Source organism: Carettochelys insculpta, chromosome 3 (assembly GCF_033958435.1).
Source record: "Carettochelys insculpta isolate YL-2023 chromosome 3, ASM3395843v1, whole genome shotgun sequence".
NCBI lineage: Eukaryota > Metazoa > Chordata > Testudines > Carettochelyidae > Carettochelys > Carettochelys insculpta.
The window spans coordinates 62,452,798-62,465,644 of NC_134139.1; the positions used below are offsets into that span (position 1 = coordinate 62,452,798).

At 45.7% G+C, this 12,847-nt stretch overlaps 1 long non-coding RNA gene across 1 annotated transcript; it reads left to right on the plus strand.

The window, feature by feature from the left end:
• The first annotated feature begins 9,587 nt into the window (after positions 1-9,587).
• On the plus strand, positions 9,588-12,515 carry LOC142010303 (uncharacterized). The gene is made up of 3 exons (XR_012644762.1): positions 9,588-9,693; positions 11,183-11,319; positions 12,453-12,515. It is a non-coding gene; the product is annotated as an uncharacterized LOC142010303 (long non-coding RNA).
• Positions 12,516-12,847: the final 332 nt, after the last annotated feature.

Sequence of the window (12,847 nt, forward strand, 5' to 3'; positions counted from 1 at the left end):
CTCCTCCCTCCTCTTTGTTCAGGGCAGAGGTGTAACCTGCCAGTTGTAGCCCCAAGATCATCCTTAGCCACTGGGAGCTATTCAGCTTGTTTCTCATATCTAGCCTGAGTCTCGCATTTGCACTCCCCCAACTCCATCACATGCTGCTGCTGCTGCTGCTGCTGCTGCTGGGTGTCCCACCCACTCCCTCTCGGGGGACCCTTGAGGTTCCGCTCCCCCCAGCCCCGGGGATGGGGCATGGCACTGTCATGCTGGGGGGGGCAGGGGCTGATGCACTCCTGTGAGGGACATGCCACCGCTGTCCTTGGGGCCATGGTCATCTGGGCATGTGGAGGGCCCTGGCCATATCTATTACCTCCGCCCCTCAACCCCAGGGGTGTGCACCAGGGGGGTACCTGATGGTCCACTCCCATGGTCGGGGGACACCCGAGGGGGCGGACGCCCGGCTGGAGCTCCTGGATGGGAGGATGATGTGCAGGCCGGCGTCACAGGAGGAGGAGTCCCTATCCTCCTCCTCCTCCTCCAGTGCCCCGGGGGTGGGCTCCTGGGGGGCCCCCGGGGTGCGGGGCTTGCCTCCGGGGCAGACTCCACCTCCGGGGTCTGCTGGGGCTCCTCGGCTGAGGTATCAAGAGTGGCCGGAGGGGAGGAGGTGTGCCGGCGGCCCAGGATGTCCCTGAGCTCCCTGTAAAAGGGGCAAGTGACGGGGGCGGCCCCAGATCGGCCGGCCGCATCCCGGGCCCGGGCGTAACCCTGCCGCAGCTCCTTCACTTTACTCCGGACATGATCCGGAGTGCGGGCAGGGTGACCCCGGGCGGCCAGGCCCTCGGCCAGCTGAGCGAACGCATCCGTGTTCCGCCTCTTGCTCCCCATTACCTGGAGCACCTCCTCCTCGCTCCAGAGTCCCAGCAGGTCCCGAAGCTCGGCCTCCGTCCAGGAGGGGCCCCGCTGCCGCTTCCCCGCCTGGCTGCTGGGCTGTGAGCCCTGGCTCCCCTTGGGAGGGGTCCCCTGGGGGCGCTGGGGGTGCTGCTGGGTGGCCATCGCGTTGGGTGGGGGTGGGGGTGGCTGAGGAGGAGCGTGCAGGCTAGCCGCGTGTTACTGCTGCTGCCTGCACGCTCTCTCAGCTTCCTGCACAGGAAGGGAGGGGGTGGGGAGCTTTAAGGGGCCACTCCACGCGGCCACCATTGAGCTCAGGGGCTGGAGAGAGCGTCTCTCAACCCCTCAGCTGATGGCCGCCATGGAGGACCCTCCAATTTCGATGTTGCAGGACGCGCAACGACTACACATTCCCTACTTCGACGTTGGACATCGAAGTAGGGCGCTATTCCCATCCCCTCATGGGGTTAGCGGCTTCGACGTCTCGTCACCTAACGTCGATGTTAACTTCGAAATAGCACCCAACATGTGTAGCCGTGACAGGCACTATTTCGAAGTTGGTGCCGCTACTTCGAAGTAGCGTGCACGTGTAGACACGGCTTAAGTGATGTTTTCAATCATTTTAATATGTTAATATAAAAAGCCTACACACAAATTTCCAAAGACAAAAAGTGACAGCAGCACAAATGCAGTTTCAGGACCTTAGCATGCTGACAGAACTGGATGACTACAGGGAACAGGCAAGGACAGCTGTTAGGTGTGAAAGTGACACTCAACACTTAGTGTCAAGTATCGGAGGGGTAGCTGTGTCAGTCTGGATCTGTAACAGCAACGAAGGGTCTTGTGGCACCTTATAGACAAACAGAAAAGTTTTGAGCATGAGCTTTCGTGAGCACAGACTCACTTCATCAGATGCATCTGATGAAGTGAGTCTGTGCTCACGAAAGCTCATGCTCAAAACTTCTGTTAGTCTATAAGGTGCCATAGGCCCCTTTGTTGCTGTTACTTAACACTTAGATGTTTGAAGTTAACACAGAATCAGCAACCTCACAACTGCCATTCTGTTTTAACTCCAGCGTGCCCCTGCCAAATCCGGATTACACTCTGCCTAAAGAGACAGTGCACGTCTCAAGCAAATAATAAAAAAAAAAACAAAAACAAAAACCAAAAAGCTGACAACCAATCATGGCTCAGATAGTCAATTAATGTAAATCAGCATAGGACTTAAAAGGAAATACACAGATTCACAACAGATGAAGATCTGGCCCAAGTTACTACAATCTCACTAAGTTATCACATATTTTTCCTTTTGTTGTTTATCTGAAAGTTTTGCTGTGCTGTGGAGTTGAGTAAGGTCCCATACCAAGTCTATCCCCCAGATGCCTAGCCAGGATAATGAATGAGATACCCAAGGTCATCATATCTGCCATAGTACTTGTAAAGGCATTGTAGACAAGAGAAATGTGTGCAAGTCCCCACGGACACAGGTGAATGACACTAAGAATCCCACCATTTATATTATGCTAGTTCACCTGATGCTGAAACCTATTTCATATCTGCTGCTTTTCCATTCAAGGAGAGAAAAGTTTAAACTAAGCATAAAAAATTCCCACCTTGGGCAAAAGGGATATGAGAGGGAAATCAAACAATTGGTGCAGATGCCAGGAGATCTCCTAAGATGCATGCTGAAAACAGCTTAGACTGAACAGGGAGAAGGTCTGGGCCCAAGCTAGGAGTCTCTTTTGCTTGTGCAAGAGATGTTTGAACTAACTGTTTATGGCCTTGGTATCCAACACACTAGCCACATGAGGCTATTTGGCTGATCTACTGTGGCTATTTGGCTTGACAAACAAATACTTTTTCAGCATAACATGGTCAGTTTTCTGTGGTTGGCTACTGCTTTAGAACTGGTTGAACAACATGGGTTTAGGGTAAGAATCTGCAGGTAACAAGTTTCTTTGTATACTAGAATTAGGCAGCATTCCTTTATTTATTTTAGTATGTTACTTTGATCTGTGTTCACTTGCAACCATTTAAATCCTACTTTTTTATACTTAGTTAGGGTGACCGTCCACCCTGTTTTAGCTGAGACTGTCCTTTTTTTTAGCTCCCTGGATAGCATCCCAATTTTTTAAAAAAAACAGGCTAATTGTCCTGTATGTTGCAAAGCAGGGACCTGAAGTTTAAAGAGACAGCTTTTTAAGCAGCAGGGACTGCCTGTTTAAAGAGCTAGTTGGAGGGGCTGGAGGAGGTGGGTAGGCTCTTTAAACGCTTTAAATTTAAACAGTTTCACTTAGAGCTGGATTTTCAGATAAGTGATTTCCATCAAGTTTTGGCATTTGGGAAGGGGTATTTGAACAATTAGGCATCAGCCCATATCTTAATCTGGTCCTGCCCTGAGGAATGGAGGAGCTAGCTAGGCCAGGACTGCAGAGGGAGGGAGGAAGGGGTGGCCCACAGGCAGCAGCTAGGAAACAAACAGGCGCCCTTATTTATCTGTTGTAAATCCACTGATTCCAGTGACATTTAAATGAGAGGGAGGGGGGTTGAAATTGGCCTAATAGGTTCCATTGCCTTTTTATACTCCTGCAAAAATATCAAATGGGACCCTGCCCCAGGGCTCTTCCTTGCTCCCAGCCTCCTGTCCAGATTCTTGCCCCTTATCTTTGCCTCCTGCACACACACCCAGCCCCGATTTCTAGCAGCTCACTCACATACCCCAGCCCCCTGCTCCGGTTGCTGTACCTCTCTCTCTTACTGTCAGCCCACATGCTGGAGGAGAGCAAGATGAGGGCAAGGCAGGCACTTCTACAGAGCAACAACCACTTAACTGCAGGCGTATATTTTAAATTTTTACCTATTTTTGTTATCATAATGCAGTATATCATTTAAATAGGGGCTCAGTCAACTTAATATTACACTGAATGTTTGTACTGCACAGTTCCAATGGATTGCTACTGAACTTGCTTAACGCCAGGCAATTTTATCATGTCTCATATTTCACATAGGGAAATATGGTCACCCGGTACTTAACAAATTTTTTTATTTATTATCAAGCCCAGTGTAAATAATTATTACTGGGGAGGAACAACCATTGTGCATCTCACTCTTTCATTGATAAAAAGGGCAAATTTAGGCATTTGTGTGTAAAACTTTTACATGGAGTAAGACGGATCTATTTAGGGTTTTGGCACTCTTTGAGGATGGTGTTTCGTATAGCTGAGCCCTCCCGAAGCTGAGCTGGTTCCATGTCTGTGTTAATCTGCAGGGGTGCAGTAACCAGGAGCAGCAGGTTTGTGTAATTTTTGAGCCCCTCTTCTCCGCAGGCGGCTGGCAGGCCCTCTGCTGTGCCATGCTGCTTCCTAGTTACAACATAATATGAATAAAGGCAAAATAAGTCACTGCAAAAGAATGCAAACATGTTTTAAACAATGCGGAGAGAAGACAGAGTGAGAGGCGGTAGAGACATTCCAAGTTTCACAGGGCTGCAGTTACCCACGCTGTTTTGAGTCACACACAGACTGATCTGCACCCACTGCTACAAATTAGCTCAGAGGACACCTGTTTGGTGCAAATTTTGCCTGCCCACTCTCAGATGTCATCAACCTCCACTGGTGCAAGTGGAAGCTGTGGACTGTCCTAGACAAGACAAGGAAAAACTATTTATGGAGGCTATTGAATGTCCCAGTCTTGCTCAAACTACTTAAGAGGTCTTAGAGCTTCCCACATTTGAATAAAAGATGGGTTTTGTCAATTTATCTTTCCTGCTGTTGCACTGATATAGTAAGTTGATTTTAATAAGCCATTGACTAACAAATACCAGTACATCTTTCCATTGATGAGATTTTGTTCACAAATTGCTATTACAGATGTCCACTTACTTATTAACACATGAAGATATTTAATAGTAGAATTTACAGTGATGGTAAGCATGACTATTTTTTGTGCCTTGCAGGAGGAGAGAAGCAACAGAATCAAAGGCTGAGGATCTTTGGTTTGACTGAATATAGGTAATATGCACATGTTAGGCATGTAGGAATTTAGCAGGCACCAGTCCTTAGAGCTGATTCAATCCAGCAGCTTCACTCTTACAAGAGCCAGAAGTTTGAAGGTACAAGTGACCTTCAAACAGGCAGCAATAGAAGACCCTAGCCAAAAGGAAAAATTTCTTCCTTAACGGGTGAACAGTAGCACATGCCCTGTTGCTCGAGGCCTTACATTTGTTCCAAAGCTCTTGTTTTACTTACCCTTATTTTTGTCACTATGGATGGTTTCATAAACTGTATACATGCCAAATTATTATTTGAAATCTACTGAGCTCTTAGCCTCCCGTAGATTATGACTGAGTTCCACAAGCTAATTGCGCACCAGGTAAAGAAGCACAGCCTTTTATCAGTGTTAAATTTGCTGATTTTCACTTTCATTGAATGTTCCCTCAAAAACTTGCATTATGAAAACGGGCATGCTTGTGCATCCTATCTTCCTTCTCCAGACCAGTCTTTATATTGTGTACCTTCCTGGTGTCCTTCATTTTCATGTCCTCTCTGAAGAGTGCTGGTCTTTTCGATCTCTCTTTATATGGAAGTTTGTACATGCCTGTAATTGTTCTTATTACTTTTCTCTGAAACACCTTTATTTTTGTTTTGTTCCTTTCTAGACAGAGTACTGAACACTCATTTCCAGGTGAGGTGCACCATTGATTTAGGTGTATCACAGGTGAGGTGTGCCTCATGATTTATACAAAGCCATGTAATACCCTCAGTGGTGTTTTACGTTACATTTAATTAAATATTTGTTCCAAAGTAGCTCTGTACCTAAGATCATGTTTTTTAAAAGGTATTGAAAGTGATGTTAGGAGCCAGTCTGGAGCCATTTTAAAAATCCCACAACAGGTACTCTTTGGATAAACTCCCAGCACTGCTTCAATAGTTTTCTGAGGGGATCACCTCTCACGCTATGTCTAGATTGCAGGGATTTGTTGACAGAAGTTTGTGTCAGAAGATATCTTGCGACAAAATGTTGTCGACAGAATGCATCCAGACTGCAAGGCAGATCGAAAGAGTGATCTGCTCTGTTGACAGGGAGTTGCTGTGTGCAGAGTAGCAGGGGTGGGGGTGTGGGTGCGGCCCCCCCAGGTAATAAGCTAGTGGCCAAAGGGGGTGTCCAGCCACAGAGGGGTCCCCTCAAGGGGCAGGTGAGCTGGGAGCAGCCTGGCTCACAGCACTGTCTGCAGGAGCGGGTGCTGCCGCTGACTTGCGGACATACCTGCATAGGAGGTGCTGCGTTCCTCAGTGTGTCTGGGGCCAGGCCAGTGCCCTTGTGGCTAGCCTGCTTCCAGCTGTGGCAGGTGCTGGGAGGGCCCCTCCCCAAGGGCCTGGGTCTCGTCTGGCCTCCCGTGAGGCTGTCAGCTGGATGCTGCCTGTGCTGGAAGCTGTCCGCTGGGGCCGGGCGGTGCACACTCCCGCTGCATGTGGCTCCACGTGCTGAGACTGAAGTGCAAGGTCCCTCCTGGGTCGGCCCAGCGATGCTCGCAGCACCCCTGTCTGCACCCCCCCCATATACCTGGGGTGTGTAAAGTGTGGGGTACTCAATGGAGGGATCCTCACCCAGCTCCAAAGACTCCTGAGAGGTGGCCTGGATGCCAGGGACCAGGTTCAAGACCAGCACAAGGCTTCTGGCTTCTGAGTCTGGCTCCAGCTCTGGTGTGGGTTGAGTCTAAGCTGCATCCTCCTCCTCCTCTTCCTGCAGGGGGTCCTGCTGCAGTGGGAGGGTCTCGAGCACCATGTTGATGCTGCGGCATGGAAGAGTGTTCTCCCCCCGACCAGATGCTCTGGAGCTCCCAATAATATGGGGAGGTGGCTGGTCCTGTCCCGGAGCATTGGGCAGTGTCCTGGGCCTGGACGTAGCCCTGGCAAATTTCTCTGACTTTCACATGGACCTGCTCCAGGGTGCAGTTGGAATGGCCCCGTTCAGCCAGAGCGGTGGCCATTCTGTGGTAAATATCTGTATTTCCTGGGGTCTTGCAAGCATTCCTCCTCTGCCCACAAGTCCAGGTGGGCCTGGATTTCTGCCCTGCTCCATTTCGACCCATGGGGTGGGTCCTGGGACCGCCCCAGTCTGCTTCCTTGCAAGCCCTGGGGGCATCTTTTGCTCCCTACTGATCTGCCATGGGGGAATGCTGTATCACAAGGTATGGCTGTGAGGGCATTTTAACAGCAGCCTGTAGCTCTGCTGCTTGCATGCTCTCAGCTTTCTGTCACAGGCTTCTCCGGGCTCCCTATGGCTTTAAGAATGGCTGGAGGCAGGAACCATACGGTGTTGCTTGCTGTGGACAGGGTTGTCCACTGGGGCATCTGTGTGGTGTCTTAGAGGCCTTTTCTGTCAACAGAAGGGCCCCCCAGAACATCCAGACAAGCATTTTGTCGACAGATCTCTGTTGACCGTGGCTTTCTTCCGCATGGCGAATGGGGTACAGCTCTTGACAAAAGGGCTGAGTCCTGTTCATGAAGTGTAGACAGAACACGCTTCACAATCTGGGCACCCTGCAGGTTTTGTTGACAAAACAGCCATTTTGTCAACACAACCCTGTAATCTAGACATAGCCTTAAGAGTGTGATTCAAGCTGATTATTACTTACTGTTTGGTTTCCCTAGTCCACTCAGTCCTTGGCCTTTCTGCTGAATCTTTCTAAAATGCTGACAGTTACTGTCAATCATGGAGTAATATTCTTATCTGTCCACTTGGAAAAGGACTCAGCCCACCAAAATAATGTTGCATAAACCACCAAATAGGAACTAAATGACGCAAATTTTCTGGGCTACTACAGATAGTGATTTGCAGATAAGCACTGTTCCCTCATTTAAGATCTGATAAACTGGATCCAGATAAGAGGGTTGCTTAGGGCTACTTAATAAAACAATAAATAAGGCATAATTAATATGTTTCTCAGAATACTATTTTGTCCCTATCAAAGATAGTATTATTAGCAAAATAAGCATTTGATGATTCAAAGCTACCACATGGAAGTTGTTCAACACTTCACTGAGCCGGCACTTTCAAAGATGCTTGCTGTCATTTTTAATGGATATTTTGCTAATCTCTGAATCATTTTCAGGCTATTTTCACTTCAGCAAACCTTTTTGGACCATGTGATGGATGTGTTCCAGCCACAACAGCTGGCTTCTTTTCATGCAAAGAATCTGTGCTTAGAAGGAATTGCACTGGTTAACATGACAAATCCTGCCATGTTCTACATCCAGTGACTCACAACAGGAATCTAATGCTTCTGTCCTCCCCACCCCTCCCCCCGCCCCTTCTTAGATAATAATGGTTAACCCTGTGTCAAGGCCATAGAAGAAGAAAAAGACAATAGATCACAAAAGCTTCACTGAAACTCTAGCTTTAGCTTCAATTGTTCTCTATGTTTCCCTTATCAGAGCTAATACTTTGACTTAAATGGGTGTCAAGTTACTTATTTCATTTACGACTTCTGTAAATGCAGATGTCTGAGTAACTGAACATTTTAACCTATGGCAGCAATTTGTCAATCACAGCTGAATTCATCATAACCTCATATGGAATGGTGCTTTCAGCTTACAAAAAAAAAAAAGCAGTCCTGTAGCACTTTAAAGACTAACAATGTAATTTATTAGGTGAGGCACTTTCGTGGGACAGACCCATTTCTTCAAATCTGGATATTCTGAAAATTCCAGACCCACTTTTTCAGATCTTTCAGAAAATCCAGATCTGAAGAAATAGGTCTGTCCCATGAAAGCTCCTCACCTAATGAATTACATTGTTAACACAGGACTGCTTTTTTGCTTTTTTGTTTTGTGAAGATACAGACTAACACAGCGACCTTTCTGTGACCATTCAGTTTACAGTAAGAGGCAAACTTTGAGACGCATTCCTGTTTGTCAACTCTTGGTTAGTGAATCCAGTGACACCATAACATAGTTTATCAGTGGCTTTTAGACCCCAAAGTTCCATTTAAATTTAGCCTTTTTTTCTGCTGTGTGACTGTAGGATTTTTTGGTCTGATACTAATCTAAGACAATAATTAGAGCTATACCGTAGGTTTGTTCACACTATGGTACTGCTTATTTAACAAAAAAGATTAAAACAATGTTGTGGAATCATTGTATCCTTATCTCATTAGGGCCTGGCCTTTTGTGTTGAAATAATAATGGTAAAGTAATCAGTATAACATGAAATAATATCAAGTTACTAACTTCAAAGAAAAGTAGAGCAACTGCTGACCTAATTCAATTCTTTACAGAAGGGGAGAAATTTATTTTTGTTGTTGATTATTCTCTCTTCTCCAGGTTTGGTTTCATGGCCATATTTGAGTTTAGGCCCATCATGCTGGCAAGCATCTGCATGCCAGTTGCTTAAGTGTGTCATCTCCCGTATCTATAATATTGTCCTATTCATTATTTTTAAGCTTAATGCTGGTGGAAACTGAAGTCTTTTTATCTACAAATCAGGACCACGGTGAATATCTATTCGTTCATACTGTGTGGGCACCTGACCTCTGTTAATATCTGCATTCCTCGCTCTGACTTTCTAGGAGCACGGCAATACCTTCTGAGCTCCCAGAGAGGGCGTTACATCATGTGCAGATATGACAAATGTCTTGCCTGACACTGACGTGCCTGCAGTCTTCCTGAGATGTCAGGCATTCAGCTGGGTCAGCAACTAGTGGTCAATGACACCACAGGGTACTCTTATTCTGCTGGACCATAAAGAGGAAAGAACAGCCAGAAAGGGTAATCATGTAGTGCTGACCGAAGCAGCTGCAAGCAGAGGTGAAGGTGGAAGGTGAGTGAACCAGTACTGGCCCTAGGCTGTCTGTCCAGCTTTACCTCCATAAACTCAGCTTCTCTTATCCTTCAGCTGCCATCCTCTCTTTCCTCCTAAAAAGCATCTTTACAGTTAGTCTCATCTACTGGCCAGTTACCTCTGGACAAACCCACAAACCCAGCTTTCCCCAGGTAAACCTTAACAAGCTACCTAGCTATCCCTGAAGACGTCCAGAAAGCCACCCACCTAGCCTACAGTGATCTTCCGACAAAACTTCTATTGACAGATTGGGCCAGACTGCAAAGCAGATCAAAAGAGCGATCCACTCTGTCAACAGAGAGCGGCCAGACTGTCTGGCCACTCTCTCGACAAAATGGCCAACGGTAAGCACAGCAGACAGGGCTGCCCAGTGTTGACAGAAGGCCCCCTGGAACATCCAGACTGGCTTTCTGTTGACAGAGGTGTTCTGTCTCATGGGGAAGTGGCTGAACGCCTTTGACAAGAGGGCTGTGTTCTGTTGACTTAGTGTCGACAGAACGCTTTGGCTGGGTCTACACGTGCCCCTTCCTTTTGAAAGGGGCATGTTAATGAGCAGGTTTGAAAGATGTTAATGAGGAGCTGCAATGAATATGCATCACCTCATTAGCATTATGGCGGCTGCGGCGATTCAAAAGTGCGGCTTTTCGAATCACATGCCGCCCATGGAGACAGGACCTTCTGAAAGGACCCCACCCCCAGTTTTCAAAAGCTCTTCCAATCACCAGATAGCATCTTTCGAACCCGCTCATTAACATGCCCCTTTCAAAAGGAAGGGACATGTGTGGACACAGGTTTGTGAATGTGGACGCCCTGTGGGTTTTTTCATCAAAATGCTAATTTTGTTGACAAAATGCCAGTTTTGTCAACAAAACTCTCCAGTGTAGACATAGTTCTAAATATCAGAAAATGGCTCTTATAAAAAAAGAGCTATATAACTTAATTGTCTTGAGGATTCTATAAAAATGTAATAGGGGGTCTACAGAAATGATCCTAATACTTATATAGAACTATATTCTTTATAGCCTTTTTTGTACTATTGCAGTGAATTCTTTTGCAGCAATATCACTGTAATAGTATGGTTCAAAAAACCCATAGAAAGCTTACGATTTTGTATTAAATTCTATAGGAGTGTTTCATAAGAGTTGGCAGTTTCTGAGATACTTCCTGCGTGCGGATTTTGTAACTCCTGTGGCTAGCTGAACTTTAGATTTGGACTGTAGCACAAGCGAAGATATGTGCCATCTTTTGCGAGTTAAAAAAAAGATACTTCTCTGCCCGATTAATCTACAGTTTCATGTGCAAGTGTGTGCTGCCTTAAACTTCACTGGTATGTCAGCACTCAGCTGCAGGGCCATTGTGTTTGATATCTAAATGGAATGTACAATAGGCACTGTGCCTTCTGGAGTAAAACATACACAGAAAATCACATGCCATCTGCAAAAGTAACTGACATTTTGTATTATTTCAGTGATCTGAGGCTTTTTCAATTCATCAAAGAGATAAGAAGGTATCTGCCAATAATTCTATAATAGCGTCCTTTCCTTGACCTGGTAGAAATGAACACAGATGGCATTGACAAGAAATGGAACTATTTAAATTCGGCAGGTAAGTTTATGTGTGAGCCAGGCACAAAGACTTAATCTTAGATTGGGAACATTCATTTCAAGAAAGCCATAGCAGCTCAGACATTGAAAGCTATTGGTCACGCAGTTAAAAATATAAATTGGGAAGATTCATGCCGAAGACAATGACAGCAGAGATTAGAAATGACAGCAGGGGGAAAGTCCAGCCTAACTTAGGAAAGAGGAAAAATGTCAAAACAGTTATAAACTATAGCAAGGCCAACAGGTCAACCCACATGAGAAAACCAATAGGTAACAGAAGGGCCTCTGAAACTTCTGAAGAATAGAAGATCAGTAGGACAGCATTTTTATGAGAAATAAAATGCGCCTTCCTGTCAGGGAGGAAGGGAGTTGCAGAGTGCTTGAGAAATGGAAAAAAATGCAATTAAAACCAGATATGAATAAAGATCAGGTGAGAGAGGATGTCACCTTATGTCCTTTGGAACCATATTTCTGCTGCCTCCTGAAATCATGTTTTCCTGAAACAAAGGAACAATGTTATGGAAAAGTGGGTGCCAGGTACTTTAGGAAAATGAGACACAGCGAAGCGGATAAAAGAGACAAAGACAATAGCAATCATATGCAATAAACTGAAGGCAGCTGAGGTCTGAGACAAAGGTGAAAATTCTGAGCCAGCAAGATGACTGAAGCAGGGGAAGGAAGGAGGGAAAGGTGATTCACAATAACGTTTGAAAGACATTGGCTTGAATATTCATCAATGTCACAGCAAACTTAGCTTGGCGGCCTTGGTGACTGACTTTGTTCAGTTAGCAATTTCCCATTTTTAAGATGATAAACAGGAAAGTGGCTTGAAATACAGCTTTTTAATGTAAGCTGAATGCAATAAACCTAAGCTCAGGTTTTCATGCCAACTAGATAGACATTGGCGCACAATTTGATTGTTTTTATATCAGCAGGATTGAAGTATTTGTTTCTGTTGGTACCCACTCCAAAATGAGACAGTGTAGAGGCCTGGATACAACTATACCTTTCGACACGCCGGCAGCCTGGGTACACCACACAATGGACATGTGGAGGCTGTGCTTTCCATTAATTCATTCAAATGAAAACCTAGTTCCCATGCTCTGGTCAATGACTTTATTTCTTTTACTTTAGAAATCGCTGAAAGGATTGTGAAGTGATTCATGCAACTTGATGAAGAAGCTGAAGGCACGTAAGGTAAAATATTTTAGTTGACAGTGGTGCAGAGTATTTTGTGCTGCTTTTGTGAGTGCTATGTCCATATATTGCACAATGGTGTTCTGAAGTGAAATGACATATTGTATAAATACACAAGGACCAAATTTTGTTCTTAAACCTGGATAAATATTTCCTCCTGATGTTAGAGTTTTGAAACCCAGAGCAGAATTTGGCTCCTCATTTGAAGCTGGTGCCTAGTGCTATTCATACACACCTGCTGTAAATAAGCAAGGGTCATATATTACTGGAAACAGAAAATTCAGAAGTCAGTTGTACACAGATGTCTACACTAGAAGCGTAAGTTGGACTAT